At 33.9% G+C, this 18,605-nt stretch overlaps 1 long non-coding RNA gene across 2 annotated transcripts in view; it reads left to right on the top strand.

Moving 5' to 3' along the window:
* The window catches only part of LOC106504732 (uncharacterized), an 832,408-nt gene that overhangs the window by 462,572 nt on the left and 351,231 nt on the right, over positions 1 to 18,605 (top strand). Inside the window, exons 4-5 of one of the 2 annotated variants that reach the window (XR_014813125.1) lie at positions 8,809 to 8,892; positions 14,249 to 15,673. This is a non-coding gene — a long non-coding RNA (uncharacterized LOC106504732). Of the gene's footprint in view, positions 1 to 8,808; positions 8,893 to 14,248; positions 15,674 to 18,605 lie in introns of those variants that run through there. The other variant, XR_014813123.1, reaches the window with a different exon arrangement.

The following is an 18,605-nucleotide window of genomic DNA, read 5'->3' as shown; positions in this document are numbered from 1 at the left end:
TGGGGTTGGGATAGAGGAGGGAGAAAACAGCCAGTTTCCTTTTAGATTTGTTTAAATATTAATAGAAGCCATGCATTACTGAATTACAGAATAAAGACCCAATGAATGACATTAATTTACTTTTTACTAAACACTGAAAGATAGTACAAATATATTTTGAAACTGGTTCTTTTTCTTTTGGAGTTTCCTAACTAGGAAATTAATTAGGAAAACCATACAGATGAATCTGGAACAACCTGTGTTGTTTGAGCTACATAAGTCCATTTATATGCAGATTTTTTTCAACAGTATATACTACAGTACCACACCATTGGTAGTTGGTTGAGTCTGAGGATGCGGAACTGTGGATATTATGTCATAAATGACTGTGAGTTATTGCCAACTATAAGTTATATGTGGTTTTCAACTGTTTAGAGGGTCAATGCCCCTAACTTCTGCATTGTTCAAGATATCTAAAAGACACAGTGTTGCAAAAAAATTACAATAATTTTATGTTATGCTGAAGGAAAGTACTTCATTGTGTCCATCAGCTATTGCCAAAATGCTGAATAACAAACGAAATATCAGTGACAATGAATAGTATGGTTTTATTTCTCACTCATATGTCTGCAAAGTGGCTGAGGCCTGTTCATTCCGTGGCAAGCTTGTTATGGATTTGAATTGGTTGGCTTTAGGTCTGCCCCACTTCCTCATTCATGTGGGGTCGGTCAGTGTGTTACACAAGGCAGGTTCTTCTCCAGGCAATGGCAGACAAACCTGAGCACTCAATCACATTTCAAGCCTCTGGCCAGAGTAGACATGGTTTGGAGAAGCCCAACCTGCCCACCTAGATGCCATAGCAAGTGTGTGGCAATATGTTCCTATTACAAATCAATGAGAACTAGGGCTACTCGTTCAAATCTGCCACATACAATGTATAACTTAATTTTAATCTAGAGAAAGTAAGATTTTCAGTTTAACTCATGATGGTCTTTTATTTAGGACAGCAATTTATTTCAGTATTAGGAATTACCATCATAAAATGAGAGCCATACATATTATTTTATATCAGTTATCAAGGACATTGTGAATTCTTTCTGGAAAAACTGGAAGTTATAGAGAGTGAACGAAACCTGTTTATTTGTTGATTCATTTTCCTTTATTATTCAAAAAAGCAAATATTAAAATACTTTATTTATATTGCTTTGAATTTATTCTTACATGGATTGCTTACATACAAATACTAACCAAAAAGACCTTTGATCAATCTACATACCTAATTTATGTTTTACTGACTCAACAGTTGATTCATATATTTTCATTGAAGTTAATTTGTGACTTTTTTCTTATATCGAAGGAGAAATAATAATTTTTTGGCATTTTACTTTTTTGTTCACAGTCACGTATCTTCATATCCTCCTGCCTTCTGCCCTTCCTCCCTCTTCCTCTCTTCTCCTCCCTTCCTCCTCCCTTCTTCCCCTTTTCTCCCTTCTCCTTCCTTCTTTATCATTATTTTATATATGAGGAAACTAAATCTTAAAATCTTCATTGCTTACCTGAACTGATACACACTCTGAGTACTAAAGATCTATTTTGAAGAATTCAGAACTTCTAATCCTTAATCCTTTGATCTTGAACTTGATTAATTCTGTCAGTTTGACCTCAAATTTACAGTTTTACCTGGATACTGGTTGACAAGTGGTCACTTGAGGGAAATTGTTAGGAGCGTACATTTCTTGGCCCATATCCTGGGATTGCTGTTCCCAGTTTATCTCAGGTTGTGCTGGTGAGGCTCTCTTTTTTAAACTTTATTTTATGCTATTCATTTTATGCTGCTATTTTTTTTTCTCAGCACCTTTTCACTGCTATTTATCTTAGATAACAGAGAGACACACACAGATATGTAGGAACACTAGACTAAAAGTATATTTTTCCATTTGTAGTCATCCATTTGACATAAGCATTAGTTGTTCTTTTCCAATTAGAATGTAATAGTCATAAGGACAGGGTCCTTTTTTAAAAAACCTTTTTCACTCTACATTCCCAGCATTTTAACTAATGACTGGTACATGTTGATGAGCAATAAAAATATGTTGAATTAATAAATAAGAGGAGTTTCCGTCATGGCTCAGTGGTTAATGAATCAGACTAGGAACCATGAGGTTGTGGGTTTGATCCCTGGCCTTGCTTAGTTGGTTAAGGATCTGGCATTGCTATGAGCTGTGGTGTAGGTTGCAGACGTGGCTTGGATCCCACATTGCTGTGGCTCTGGTGTAGGCCAGCGGCTATGGCTCAGATTAGACCCCTAGCCTGGGAACCTCCATATGCCGTGGGAGCGGTCCTAGAAAAGGCAAAAAGACCAAAAAAAAAAAAAAAAAAAAAAGTAAACTTTTCGATATATTAATTTTATGAAACCTTGGTAATTCTTATATTCTATTCTATATTATTAATATTATTTTGTTTTAAGCCAAAAATCTAAAGCTAATGTAGTGAAAAGATACAGGGTTTGGATAAAGAAATCTATATTCTAGAATTACCCAGTGATATATTAGCCAGATAGAAGATCAGAGGCAAGTATCTTCTATTCTCAAGCTTCAATTTTTTCACCTAAAGATAGAATAATTATATATCTGCCTCACAGGATTATTTTGAAGATCAGAGAAGGTCATGAATATAAAAGTGCTTTGGGAAATATAAGATATAAATATCAGTTATTATTATTATTATGACTATCATTATTATCTCTGCATGGTCTTTCAAAATCTATAAAAGTTTTTTGATGAATTTTAATGTACTCTGGGCAACTAAAATTATTGGACAGCTTCATTAAAGGAGGATATTTATTCGGAGATTTCAGAGAGACGTAGTTTGAATTATTTAACACATTTTCAGAGTAGAAAGATATTCATTCATACACGCCCATATTCAACACATATATATTGAATGCCTACTTTGTACACCACAAAATGATAAATGACACAGATATGGGCCACCAATTTGCCCAACTCCAGGAGGTATCAAATCACCACAGAATTCTTTCCTTCACAGACCAGATAGTTTAGCTGGAGAGAGAGATACTAATCAAATATTACCCAACTAAGAAATGTGGTGAAAACATATCTTGTGAAAGAGAAGAGTCTGATATTAATTGCAGCTGTGGATAGTGGTATGGAAGAAGAGTATAATGTCTATGCCAGAGGGTCTAAGAAAGCCTGTAAGCTAATACACAAAGAAAGGAAAAGAATCGCATGTAACATTTCAGAAAAGAAAAACAATTAGAACCTCTGCCTATTGCTGTTTAGTTCTGCTCCAAAGTTAAGTGAACAGGTGCATGTAATGTGGGCACTCTAGTGACATACCCTACCTGAGACCATGGTTACTGATGGTTGCCACACAGAAGCTCATGTAAACCAACAAAATCAAGGCAGTGAATATGGAGCTCTGACTTGGTAAAGGCAAGAATGTGAGAGTGATTCATAAGGAATGGATGCAAGTGAGAAAGGACAGAGGAGAGATCTGATATGGGCAGATGTGCTGATTTCAGAAGATAATAATTGAGTTTATGGGGTATCTAATATGTGCTGGGTCCTGTGCTAGAGGTAGAGGCCAATCATAGATTGTACTGACTCCAAATAACATGTTCTTTTTAAAATACAGAAAAGTTTGGTGGGGTTTTATAATGCTTTTGGTGTCAATGATAAGAAAACTAATTTTTTCTTAAATATACTTCATACAAATCAGCTTTTGTCCTCAAAGGGCAGTTAAATATTTTTAAAAAAATTTGTGCAATTAGATAACTTATAGTGATTTTATGCTTCACAAACTTTTCCATGTTAAAAAATTTTGCTAGTTCAGCCCCCGACGCAACGGTGTCTGTGTTTACTGTGTCTTGAAGTTCTGCAAAAGCCACGTGCACAGATGAATCCCCACTCTGACTTCAATCCTATTCCCTGATTTTCGTAAGTTGACTAACTTTGGTTTCATTTAGACTATTGTTTTACAAAGGTTTTCTAATAAAAATAACATTTATGAACCCAGAAATTGATGTGAGACCCAAATTTTACCAGTCTTTCAAACAAGGATAATTCCCCCAGATATTGCAGCATTATTTGAAAATTTGAAAGCCACCACCTTAAGGATTGGACTTCAAAAATATATCACATATCCAGGTGACTTTATTTAAATGCCAATCAAGAAGTTCTTAACTATATAACAGAAAATTATAGCAAACACTTTCATTTTTAACTTACCATTTCCCTTTAAACCAGTTGTATAACTTCAGTTTATGCAGGTTCATTTTATTCCAAAACTTGCTTGTTTTGTCCTTTATCTTGCCCTCTAAATTGTGTACATAAACTATCTCCAATAATTTCAAAAGAGAAATTGTACCTCCTCCTAAGAATAGTGTCTCTTAACACAGCATGCTATGGTTTAGCAGTTTTCACTGACAGCATCTCTCCTAGCATTTTAATCAAACATTTACTTAGATCTTTCTGACATCGTAATCATACTACTTTATATGAGAAACAGAATTTTGGTGTAGGATTTCCTCCTCTATTACTAAAACTAAAGGCAATAGTGAAAATTTCAAGCTATTGATGACCTTGGAATACTCATTTTTTCAAAAAGGCTCCAAAAAGATTGATATTCATTACCTAAGGAAGGAGGTATTCAACTAATATTCTTACAGATCAGAATGAGTAAAATGATTTTAAAAGTTCAGAACAGTCTGGAGTTCCCGTCATGGCGCAGTGGTTAACGAGGCCGACTAGGAACCATGAGGTGGTGGGTTCAATCCCTGGCCTTGCTCAGTGGGTTAAGGATCCGGTGTTGCCATGAGCTGTGGTGTAGGTCGCAGAAGTGGCTCAGATCCCGCATTGCTGTGGCTGTGGTGTAGACTGTGGCTACAGCTCTGATTGCACCCCTAGCCTGGGAACCTCCATATGCTGTGGTAAGCAGCCCTAGAAAAGGCAAAAAGACAAAAAAGAAAAAAAAAAGTTCAGAACAGTCAGTTTCCCTGTTATATTTAACCCACATTCTGACCCTGGCTGTTTTTGCTAATCTGAATTTTCTGGAGTGCTGCTGATCCAGGCTTGACATGCTATATGGAATTAACTTGTTTCCTAATTCCTCTATACTTACACCCTCACCCTCGTATTCATTCACTCATTCATTCCTTCTAAAAGTATAGTATTGATTGAATAACCTCACTGTACTAGGTATAGTTTCTTCCATAGGAAACATACCAGTGGAAAAAATAAACAAATTTCCTGCCCTTTTGGAGGTTGGGTAACTCTTTAGTGGGGAGCTAGGCTCTGGAGTCAGACTTTCTGGAGGTAGCCCGACTCTGCTTTTATAACCTTGGGCAAATTAGTTAACCTCCAGTGCTTGTTTCTGTCTGTTAAAAGAGGGGAAACTTAGCTTCTACTTAATAGCGGTATATGAGAATCAAATGACTTAGTACTTGTAAAACATTGAAAAGAGTACCTGCCTCATATTGGAAGCTCAGTAAGTTAGCTCTTTATTATTACTATAAGTAAATGAGTAAATATAAACTATTATTTTATATGGATGTAATGCTGTGAAGAAAACTCAAGTATGATTAGGAACTGGAAAAATCAGTGGAGTCCGGGTGGGTTGTATTGCTTAGAGATGCAGGTCAGGGAACATTTCTCTGAGGAAGTGACATTTGACCTGAGCTCCACAAAGAAATTGGTGATTAAATTAAATTTTCGTAAAAGCCAAGTACATTTTTTTCTTCACTTTCATCATTGATTTTAGCTCTTGGCTATATGAAAAAAGACTTGTTTTATTTGTATTCATCAAGGAGCATAATTTTTGACATGATTACACTTTCTGGTATTTTTGAAGTATATACAATTAGATGAACTTCTCATTAGAGTAGGATTTCTTTTAATACTCTCGCATAACTTGGCCCCCAAATTCCCTTATACTTCCACATCCTTTCCTTAATTCTTACCCAGCCCAGAACTTTAGGCACACTGAAGAACTCATTATCACCTAAATATCTGCCAACATTTTATTTCTCCTAGTCTTTTAATCCATGTGCTTATCACTAGTTAATAGCCTTCCTTTGGGGCAAGGTGTCATACATTTTAATTACAGGAAGCAGTCAAGCAGAGCTCCAGATAGTGTGAAAGAAGAATACACCCATAAAAAATAATTGTAAGAAGATGAAAGAGTGAAATAAAAAAAAATACAGGCTAAATGTCTACTGACAGACAATTGGATTAGAAGATGTGGTATTTATGCACAATGGAATACTACTCAGCCATAAAAAAGAACAAGATAATGCCATTTGCAGCAACATGGATGGAACTAGAGACTCTCATACTGAGTGAAATAAGTCAGAAAGAGAAAGACAAATACCATATGATATCACTTAAATCTGGAATCTAATATAAGGCACAAGTAAACCTTTCCACAGAAAAGAAAATCATGGACTTGGACTATAGACTTGTGGTTACTAAGGGGAAGGGGGAGGGAGTGGGGTGATTGGGGAGCTTAGGGTTAATAGATACAAATTATTGCCTTTGGAATGGATTAGCAATGAGATCCTGCTGTGTAGCTCTGGGAACTATGTCTGGTCACTTATGATGGAGCATGATAATATAAAAAAATAGAATGTGTACAGGGTCACCGTGTGTAACTGGGTCACCATGCTGTACAGTAGGAAAAAAAATTGTGTTGGTGAAATAACTATTAAAAATAATAATAACAAAAAAAAAATGCAGCCTAGTAGGCAGTGTGGTATAGTTTCTAAAACTGAAAATCAAGGAGCAGATGTGGCAATAAAACTATATTTGGGGAGTGAGACTGTTACATGAAAAGCTGTCAATAGTTAGCAGAGTTATGATTATGAAAATATTTTTATCCTTTGTTTTTATAAACATGTAATCCTGTTAACAAACAATGGCTAGTGAAAAATAAAGTTGCTGAGCAAAGTTTCCATCAGTCCTGGAAACACTCCTTAGCTCATAGTTTCCATGACTACATAGGTCTCTGTAGTTGGTCAGCATCAGTAATGACAGTCTGGTGTACATGTACGTGCCCAGATTCTGCCTCCCATGCCACTGATGGTATTTATATTAGTAGAATTTGGAACAGCTTAAGGAGATTAATTTTGTTTATATCAATATTTGACAATAGGGAAACCTTATCAATTTGTAGGGCAAGCTGTTTTCCCCTCTATTTTATGTTAGATGGATAAGTCAAGATCCTGGAAACTTTTTCTTTCTTTCTTTCTTTTTTTTTCTTTTTTTTTTTTTTTTTGTCTTTTTAGAGCCACACCCATGGCATATGGAGGTTCCCAGGCTAGGGGTTGAATCAGAGCTACAACTGGTGGCCCATGCCACAGCCACAGCAACACCAGATATGAGCTGTGTCTGTGACATACACCACAGCTCATCACAATGCCAGATCCTTAACCCACAGAGTGAGGCCAGGGATTGAATCTGTGTCCTCATGGATACTAGTCAGATTCATTTTTGCTGAGCCACGTCAGGAACTCCGCTTTTCAGGTTTTTTGATTTTTGTTTTTTAATTGATGCTTTTGATAGTGGTTAAATGTTTTTGCTAACGTTTACTTCTCTATAACCAATCCAAAATGTCGTAAGAATTTCAAAACACTATTGTTCCAAATAAATTTTAACTTAAAAATACAGTAGAAGCTCAAACAAGTCTCTAAGTAGTTGTAGGAAATTGAAAAAGGCTTATAAATGAAGAGATACTTTTGAAAGTGATACATATATATTTCAAATTTGTACATATATATAAGTTCATTCATTAGCTGACTAATGTGACATCAGGTAGAACAGACTGATTTTTCCTTCTTTCAAAAAAATACTCCCTGAAAGTAGAGCAGGGAAGCTATGTTGCAGTATAATTCAGAGTTATTTCACTTTTTAATCTTTTTTTCATTTTATAGCAATTTTACTCATATTTAAATCAATTTTATTTTATTTTATTTTTATGAATATGAGTTTATTGAATCTTCACAATGATTTCAACTTAATTTTCATGGAATAGCTGTGTATTTTCATTCAGGCATCACTTTGTATAATATTTAATTAAATTTAATAATTATAATAAAACTACACAAACAAAACAAAACAATTCTTGGTGAGCATACAACTCAACTAGTAGTAGCTAATAGGCACAAGTGTATTGCAAGGTTCATTATTAATTACAAGAGATTAATGTCCTGTGGGCAGCAATAATGTACTTCACTGGGAATTGGAGAACCTCAATTATTCTAACAACTCGGTTAAATAGAAGTTGGCTAGTTTAATGCTCTGTTTTCTAACTCATGATAACATATTTCTGCTTGAAATGAGTGCAGTTTGTAGTGTTAAATGAAAAACTGGAAAGTATGCCTTTGACAATGAATTATTTGTGAATGTTTCCAATAGTTTATCAATCTATTAGTAGAGTGACATTAATCATTAAATCGTTTTAGTTAGTTTTATAAAACAAATTAAAATTATTTTCTTTTCTAGAACAGCAGAGTAATTCAGAGTATGAGCTCTGGATTCAGATAGCTTAGGATCATATTTCAACTCTACTATTTATTAGTTGTGACCTTGGGAAAGTTACTTAACCTCTCTGTGCCTTATTCTTCAACTGCAAAATGGAGATGATAATGGCAATGAGTTAACTGAGTTATCATGAATAGATGAGATAATATATGCACACAGCTTAGCATTGTTCCTGGACTATAGAAGGAATTCAGTAAAGACTAGATGTTATTCTTCTTATGATCATTGTTTTTGTGTCTAAAATATTAAAAGTATGACTGGTTGTTTCCAGAATACCTGTGAAACAAATCCTGAGATGGGAACTCGGGAAAGGAAATCAACAGGAAGAATTTAGATAAAGGGCGTCAAGATGTAGGTGAGGAAATGTGACTTTCTACTTTTTAGAAATTGGAGGGTTTTTTTTTTGTTTGTTTCTAAGCAAAAAAATCATATTTTTGACAGTTCTGATTCAAAGATTTCACAAAGCATATTGGTTCAAATTCTAACCAATGTCTGACTTGTGTGAAAACAAATACCTCTTTAGGAATGAGTTTTGAAAAATTATTTAATAAAAATACCAAATGAACAATCAGTATTCAGATGAACTTTCTATGATTTTTATAAATTCACTATATGTTACAGACTAACTGGTGAGTTTTTAATGTGTTAGAAACTATTCTATCTGAACAACTTTGTCCAAAACAAGCTTTCAACACATGGATTTGAAATCATAACAAGTCAGTACACAACAATCTTAAAGTCATATATCTTCAACTTGAGGGCAAAGAGGAAATTCCTGTGCAGGCTTACCTTGGAGATGCTACAGATTAGGTGCCAATCCACTGCAATAAAACAGCTCGATAAATTAAGTCACACAAGTTTTTTGCTTTCTCAATACATATAAAATTATGTGTACATTATGTTGTAGTCTATTAAGTGTGCAATAGCATTATGTCTAAAAAAGTTTATACTTAAATTTTAAAAAATGCTAACAATATCCTGAGCCTTCAGTGAGTTCTGGTAGTAACATCAGAGATCACTGATCACAGATCACTGTAACAAATATAAGAAGAAGAAGAAATTTTGAAATATTGCAAAAATTACCAAAATGCGAGAGACATGAAGTGAGCAAATGCTATTGGAAAAAAGGCACCAGTAGGCTTGTTCTTCGTGAGGTTGCCCAAAGCCTTCAATTTGTAGAAGATACATTATCTGTGAAGTGGAATAGAGCAAAGTATGCCTGTACTGTTGCAAGTGTCTTCTTAGGATCTTAGAAATAAAGAGCACATGGTTAACTGCAAGTAACTCTTAATGGATCAGAGCAGAGACACCCTAAGGGGAATATCTTAGTAATTAGGTATCTGTTATCTTCCATGTAAACAATTATTTGGAAAGGCTCTTTAAAAGTTGAACTTTTACATTATTTCTTTTTTAACTCATCGTCATTTTAGTTCTCTTTTTAATGCTTAAAAGTCCCTTATGATTATTCTATCGTATTTCATTATCTTAATATATGTTATACTGAAGTTTGAATTTTTGAAAACTTTCCTTTGACCATAAGATCTTACTGTTAAATTTTTTTCTAGATTTGATTATATTTATTAGTACACAGTGAATCAAAACAATATGTTTATTACAAATTTTTATAAATACTAAATGTCAAAACAAATTTTGAAATACAACAAATGTACCTCTTTATTCTTTGAATACTTAATTTTGGAAATTTTCAAGTCTACAGAAGAGTTGAAAGAAGAGTGCCATAAACATCTTTACATCTTCACTTAGATTCACAAGTTACTAATGTTTTGGCACGTTCACTTGAGGGGGACTAAGTACATACAATATAGAATGACGTTATGTTTTCTAAGTTTATACCAGCCCCAGGTTTAGAATGAAATCCTACTAATAATTTGTAGCTCAGGTACCCTTTCTCCCTTTTTTGTAGGATTTAAAGTCTACCCAAGTGTCCCCCACCTCCTCTGTTATGCCTGTGATGTCCTGGACATGTCTTAGGGATACATATGAGTAAATCTTGGCTGCCACCTAGAATGTACTATTCCCTTCACATAACCCTCCAGGAAGAAATAAACTGTATCCATAAAGGTATGACTTGGAAACTTCTCAGTCTCAGATATGCCCACAGGTACCTAACCTTCCTAAGAGGCATCAACAACTCTGATCCAACATCTTCTTAACAGAGGTCCACTACCCCCAACAAATAATGCAAGTTTCTCTCTCAAGTTATTACTGCTTTTCTTTGCTTGCTAATGTTCCTGATGCCTTAGAACAAAGTCCATTATAAGTGCTTTCCTGTTCCTTCTTTCATGTTATGTGAATCACAAAGGTTCTGGAGCATTACTGCTTTCCCTAATGCCTTAAAAAAAAAAAAAAACCCACACAAAAAAAACAAACAAAGAAACCTATGTATGTTTTAGCCTGCAGCTTAATACTGTCACCAAAAGACCCAAACACGAATTCCTAGAGGACTTGGCTATGGTCAGATTCCTTGTCACCATCTGTCAGTGAAGTAAGGTCCATCTTTCTCTCTTATTTATAAAGCCTTGTTGTTGGACCTAGATTGCCTGCCTTTATTCTCTCATAGGAAGAGAGAGAGAACTGCCTTCAGCAGGCTCTTCAGTCTCTCTTGCAAGTTGACCCCTAATGAACCTAATTTATTTCCACACCAGTCATGGACACACTCCAGTGTAAGGGCGTCCCTTCTTCCAACATTCAGGCACATTCATGCCAGAACGTAAATGATGCATTTATGGGACCCAGAAATTGAATCCCAGGTTAACATGTCTGCACATATGTTGTAAATGGTAATTCCAAATAAAAGGAATGATGATTTAGGAATAAAGTTAACAAAAAATAAATTTATTTATGGCCAACCTAAGTGTAATTGCAAAGAAAGAAAAGGATGTGACTTTGGTTGTTGGTGAATTCCAGGAACAAAAATGTTGTGTACCTTTTGCTAGTACAACTAACAACTGGGAAGGAGGAAGACCAAACCTTGTAATATGGATAAATTTTGGAATTTCTGTTCATTTTGAAACCAATGAAGGAAAATAAAGACTTAATTTACTTCATTTTGCAATCATTGATATTTGGGGTTTTCAATAAGTGTCTATGGATTTTTTAAAGCTTGGGAAATTGTTCTCCTCTGAATGGACTGCATGAGTAAACCAGTCTTTTCACTGGTCATGAGAAGTGACCAGTCTTTTCCTTCCAGTTTTTGTGTTTTCTAATAGTATAATGATGTCTAGCACATCCATTTAAAACTTCTTTTGCTGGATTTAAAACAGAAACATATTTTAAAATTTTATTGAGTGATTTCACATTCTTGTCTAATTGTGTTTTCATTTTAGAAAAGCAAAAATAACCAGGGGCTGTTTAAAAACAGACAAATTAAAACAACCTTTCTTTAAAGATTTCTCAGTATAATTTTTACCTTACGAAAATTAAACATTTAAATTAGGGGAATGCCTTTTTTTTCCCTTCAAATTAGCTTTATTTTTGACCCTTGGGCCCTGGGAACTTGGAAAATAGAACTCTTATAAACATATATTGTATATAATTTATTAATTTCATTATTTCTTCATTTAGTTGATAAATAGTAAGAGAAAAACGGTAACTTCTCAGACCATAAAACAACTGATAAGGCATTCTGGGAGTGCATTCCTTATTGTTTGAGAGAGAACACATCTAAAAGAGGAACTGCTTCTAATGTTAAAATTTCTAAATTAAAAAAAATAAAAAGTTTAATTGTCCAATTTCAGGCAAAATCATTGTTTTCTAGCTTACATTAGCCAGTTGAAACTGGCTAGTAGGTGCTGTAAAATGCCACCTTTTCTTATTTCTCTTTTCATTTTATGCTTTTCGTGAAAAGAGGGCAACATTCCACAAAGTCCCACACTTTCATTCCTTTGTTAATGTCATGTTCACCTAACTGGCTTCCCATCTCATTATTTCTGTCTTTCCTATATTTATTTTGCTTTTCTCTTATCTCTTCTCTAATGAAATATTCATATAACCTTCTTTCCCTAAACAGACTGAAAAGTGACCTTCAAATGAGAGCCAGGAGAAGAAATAATGGCCCAATGTTTTCTTTATTTTTGTAAATAATACTCTACGAAAATTTGAGATTCCTAACTTAGTTGTTTTTCTTGTAGTTGAAAGAGGTAAATTATTCTAAAAACTTTATACTCAATAAATTTTTGAAAAATTACATTGCGTTTACTTCAAAATAGTACTTATGTATGTTTCAGTATTTTCAAGGATCTTTAGAGCAATAATTAATTTAGATATGCCTTATCCATCAGCTGTAATTAAGTAAATTTTGAGTTTGCAGGATATAAAAGAGTTTCACTTATGGTCCTGCATTCGGATGATGGATATTTATTGTTTTACATATATTTTATTTGTAATCACTGAAAAATAAATGCCATGTTGGTTGTAAGCATTCAATAAATCCTCAGCAGTTAAGCATGGCTGCTGGGCATCAGAAGCCCTGCCAGGTCTGGGATTCAGGGGAGAGTAAAAAGCAGGGAAAGCTGATGATTGCAAGATAAGCATGGATGGCATGGTTGTGAAATATTTTTCCTTGAGAACACTGAATTTAAATTTGTCTACATTTTGACTTTAGAACCTCATTAAATTTGGTGCTTTTTTAACCTATATTTTAAGAAAACCTGCCTGTGTTCTAGAAATATTTAAATTACTCTAAGAATCCTGCTATCTTTTTGGTGATATTATAATACACATATGTATGTGAATATTCTGACACTAATTTGCAAATATGACACAATTTTAATTCCCACTAAGCCTAAACTAAGTTTTCAAATAATGTAAGCATATACTCACCAGTTCATTTTTCCATGTGTGTAGTAGAACTCTTGATTTTTTTTTTCATTTTTAAAAGTTTTACTGAAGTATAGTTGATTTATAATTTCTGCTGCACAGCAAAGTGATTCAATTATACATAAACATATATAAACTGTTCTTTTTCAGATTCTTTTCCTGTACAGATTATCACAGAACATTGGGTAGAGTTCCCTGTTCTCTTTAACATTCATTCCTTAAAATTGAAGTTTTTTAAATTGATCTCAGTCAAAAAAAATTTTATATTCAGGAAGTTCTGGAGAAATAAGTCTAATCCAGATATGAGTGTGTGTATATGGGTGTCATTTATTTAAAAGTGAAAAAAAATTTTTTTTTAAAAAAAAGCAGAAATGGCCAGGCAGAAAATTCTGCTCTTGCACAAAATTTCAAGTCTCTTCTTAAAGAATACAATTGTGGTTAAATTCATGGGTGGCTTGTTTTGCTTATCTTGCCAAGTGTTTGGAACCCATGGTCTATGGTGACTGGCAGCAGTTCTCCAGGGACGCCTAAAAGTATGTGACCTTCTAGGCTCCAGCACTGAGGTTTAGAATTACCTGAAGAGCTGTCTGATTGACCAGACCTTTGTTCCCTACCATCTTGTGCCTAGCTAAACAAGATGGCCAGTTTAGGAAATGTTTATGCTTAATGGATCATTTGATTTATTTTTAATAATATAAATGGAAACTTTGAGAATATTTTTTCAGAACAATTTTTATATTGGAATTAGATACAATTCTGGGGATAGTTACTTTTATGGGTGGGGGAGGGATGGTGATCTGCTTTCGATTCTTACTATTACTTTTAAAATCCTAAATCATCCCTGCAAAATATTATCCTCCTTATCTTTGTAGATGGGGAAAAAAGAATAACAGAACAGAGTGAGCAGCCTGCCCAAGGTCACACACAACTAGTAAGTATCCAAGCTCAGGCTTGCCTTTTTACCAAAGTTGATGTTTTTCCATTAAATCACATGGCCCCATCTTCCAAATATGGTACCTACCAGAAAGTCCATTAGAGACATTTAGAAATAAAAAGATCACCTGTAGAAACAATGCATAATTAATAAACTCTAGGCTTTCTTCTGCTTACTCAGCGAGGTGTGAAATTATGCAAGCATTTCCTCACTACCTTAGTAAAAATTTGAACACTTTCATTGTGTTCAATTTGAAACTTATGAAGAAGTCTTGTGGATTTAATACTATATGGGATTGAATATAGGAAAAAGTGTTTAAAATTATAGCATTTTATAATGCTGTAATTAATCCAGGATCATTCTCCAAAAAGCTATTCAATGAAAATATAAATAGCTTTTAAACAGTCTTCTATTTTCTTTTCCTTTTTTCCAAAATTGTTCACAATCTACTGTTAGCCAGTGAATGTTTTTGAAGGAGCTGTTCAGAGTAATAATAGAACTGAAAGTGAACAAACGCAGTGAAGATGTCAAACATTGTTAATCTAGCATTTCATTATAAATATGCTAATATAACATATCTGGCAGAAGTTGGAATTTCTAACTTGTAGCACACTGACGCATAATGAGTTTATGCTATATAGTTATTCCACAGAGTTTAGCATATCCTCCAGTTTTTGGCAAACTTGATATGATGAGCAACTTTCTGAATCCCTTTCTATCCTTTAAGGTAACATATTTGGATTTGAATTGTTTACTGATGTCGGTGGATCAGAGTCCTGGGTGTTAATCTAGAGAGAATGAAAGGTCACAGGTTAGAGACCTGTGGAAAGTGCTAATTGCCCATGTGTGTCTGGGCTGTGTAACATCTGATTAGGCCTGTCTCATTCAGAAAAGCTGCTGAGAGCCTGTTGGAGTTTGTCATATATTGTAAATTCCGGGAATGCAGAGGAAAACGGCCTTTGCTCATCTCGGTGTGGATTCATCTCTTGGTCTTTTTGATCAGGGAAGAACATATTTTCTTTTTTTATTGCTGCTTTCTATAATTGGTACTCACATCCTCCTTTCCATATCAGTAACCAAACTGATTAGCTATTCCTGCTGATAATTAAATGGGGATAGAGGAATGGAGAGTCGTATCCATGAAATAAACTTGGAGTCAGGAAGTGTGCTCCTATTTTAAAAATTTGGAGGTTATTCCTAACTGCATACAGTTTTCACCTTGTTTTATCTAACACTTCAAAGAAAAATACTTGATTGGATTTTGAAATATTCTGACCAAATTTTTTTATAGATTCTCTCGAAACTCACTTAAAATAGCTACGGCGATGGAAAAATAAAAAAAATAAATAAATAAAAAAAAAAACCCCAAAGAGGACCTTGGTTTCCTCCTAGATGGATAAAAGAGACCTTATGCTACTGGCATTTAATCTTTATTTCTCTATGAGGTTAAGCAACGACCATGAGCTGCTCCTCCTTGACTCACAGAGGAACACAAGTAGCTGATGGAGTTTTATTTACACAGTTAGGACAGAACAACATGACCTTTGATGGATAGCAAGGATTCATGTTTCATAGCCTTAAGGGCTTTTTATTGGAGCCATCCAAAATATTCCAGGTTTCCTCAAGGCAGTGGGCATGTCACCTCAACCTATAACTCTGGCGACTGAACCAATGTTTATTTTTATAAATAATTTGTTTCGCTCTAAAGAGATGTTCATTTAAAGTTAAATAATATAGTACAGGGCTTAGTTTTATGTCTGTTTTTTAAAACTGTCCTGTGGAAAAGGCCCCTTTCAAGCTAGATTCCAAAGGAAAGGCCTGGTGGATTGCCCTTTCTCAGTTCTGTTTTCATTCAAGCGTTGGAGTGTTAAGGGATTTGAGAAGTTAAGATAAGATCCCCAATCCTAACATGCCTCACTTTTATCCAAACAAAATTTAAAACCCAAGTAAGGGTGTCCATTATACTGAAGCAAATCAAAGGCACTACTAAACTTTGTTGTTTAAAAGCCATAATAGTTAAGTGGTTAAATGTTGAACACACATGTAAACAAACATCAATACAAGAATTTTCTTAGTAACAATTTTGGTAAGAAATTTGAGAAATAAACCTTAAAGTGGAAGGTGTTTATATTTTCCCACTTCTCTTCAATTCTTACTTCCATTTTGTTTCCCCAAATAACTAATTATATCCCTGCCACAATCCCCATAGAGATTAACTTTGGGGTCATAGTCATCCATAACTTGCTTTTACTCCTTTACAACTTGGTTAACTAAATTGCTCTCATGCCTTCCAGTGAAACACAGATTTGAATGGTATTTACTTAGAACTTATAAGGAAGAGTCATTGTATGTTATCAAAGTATATTTGAAAATATATAAATTATACCACATACCAAAGGCATAATTCTGTTTTTAATGGATCTACTAAAAACTGAATTGTTCTTTCCAGCCAAACCAAGTCAATGTTTTATGTTACAAAAAATATGGAAAACTTCTCTTGGAAGTCCCTTAAAAAATGTTTCTTGGCTGCTTTATAAGATAAACACTACAAAACTGTACTAAATAACTTATTTTAATTAAGTGATTTGATACACTAAATTGCTCACTTATCTCATAATTGCTATTGTGATATCTACTTGGGCATTTTGAATATGCTAAACCTCTTCTTTAGAGCTATAAACTAACAATGTTCTTAGATTTACACTCAGATGCAGTGAAATAGATCATTAAACTATTTCTTAGTGAAACATGGGCAAATCTAGAGAAATCTTTGCTTAGTTGATTTCCCATATATACATTTTTTTTTCCTGAAAGCTGTTTGAAATTACATATGGTAGTACAAAAGCAAATCCAGAGTTTTGTTTTAGCTTAAAACATTGGCTAAAATGTGATAAGTACCACACTAACTTAGAAGATAAAGAGGCTAAAGACAGTGCATTTATTGTACCATTTGTTAAAATGATTTTCACAGCATTAAACAATGGCAGTTTGTTTAACATATTATTGCTCCCTGGAGAAAATGTGTAATTTTTAAAACTTCTATAAGCTTTACAGGTATATCTAATATATTAGTAAATTAAAAATATTAAAAACCACAGATAATTACTAATGTTGAAACAACTTTGTTTAGTTTTAATGGTAAGAAAGTTTTCTTATAAAATATGCATTATATTAAATAAATAGTTCAACAAAAATCCTAGGATCAGTAAAGAAATTCCTGTGGCTCGATGGTTTCAGCAAGCAATGTCAGGTTGGGATGCACAGAATTATGGTCTTTTGAGGTTCTGATCTTGTTTCCAGACTGCATTTTTCCTTTTTTTGTAAACAGCAGATAACTTAAGCTGATTGTCCAGTGCCATACCAAAAAAAAAAAAAAAAAAGAAAAAAGAAAAGAATCAAAGCTACTAAGGAAAAAAAGTATTTAATAGGGTTACTAAATTTACAAACAAAACTTTGAGAGTTATGGTTAAACATGTCCTTTATTTTCGGATAAGTCAGCATTGAGTGAGGATGGAATTAATTTTGCTTCAGGTCATCGTTATTATAAGTTATCACCAAGGTATAAACACAAAAATGTTTGAAATTCTGGCATTAGAACAAGGAACTTGCACAATGTCCAATAATAAAATATTTCTTGTTAAGATGAACAAAGAAAGTTTGATACTTCTTGTAATAATCATACTGAATTTTTTAAAGAAAAGGTATCTGTAGACTTCATGTGTAGATGGCTTCAATTTAGAAAAGACTATTTGGGAATTTGTCCACCAAAGTTTATTTATCCACTTAATTTTCTTAAAGTCCCTCCTACTGGAAAGCATTTAAGGGTTACTTTTCTTGAAAGAGATACATGGACTGTGTGTGTTTTCTCATTGTTTCAATTAAGAGTCCTCAGCTGTTTTTCTCATTGTGAAGTGAAAAACAAAGAATTAATTTGTTCTCTTCTGTTAAAAGTCTGTTTTGCAAAGGCTAGACATTTTGTGTATGCATATGGAAAGATGGGAACTTCATATGAAATGGCTATATTGTTGCCTAAGGAAATGTGCAGAATGTATTCAGTTATGGTGTTTATAAGAAACCATTTCTGACACTTCAGTGGATAAAAGAGTATTTGGATTATGGTATACATTATGAATGGATCTGGTACTGTGTAAGTGTTTAACGCAAGGCACGTTGCTGTTAATTTTTGTGCTGTCCGCTTGTTTTAATCATCTGAAAAAGAAGGGTCAATCTTTTTGAAGGAGCTTTGATGATACTAAATAATAGCCAGATACACCAAATACACTTATATTTAAGAA

The sequence above is a fragment of the Sus scrofa genome, chromosome 8 (assembly GCF_054392235.1).
Source record: "Sus scrofa isolate SSC_HxYL_T2T_F1_AM1 chromosome 8, Sscrofa_HxYL_maternal_Yorkshire_Landrace_v2.0, whole genome shotgun sequence".
NCBI classification, from domain to species: Eukaryota; Metazoa; Chordata; class Mammalia; order Artiodactyla; family Suidae; genus Sus; species Sus scrofa.
The sequence above is the reverse complement of the archived record's forward strand: the minus strand, read 5'-3'. Positions and strand labels throughout refer to the sequence as shown.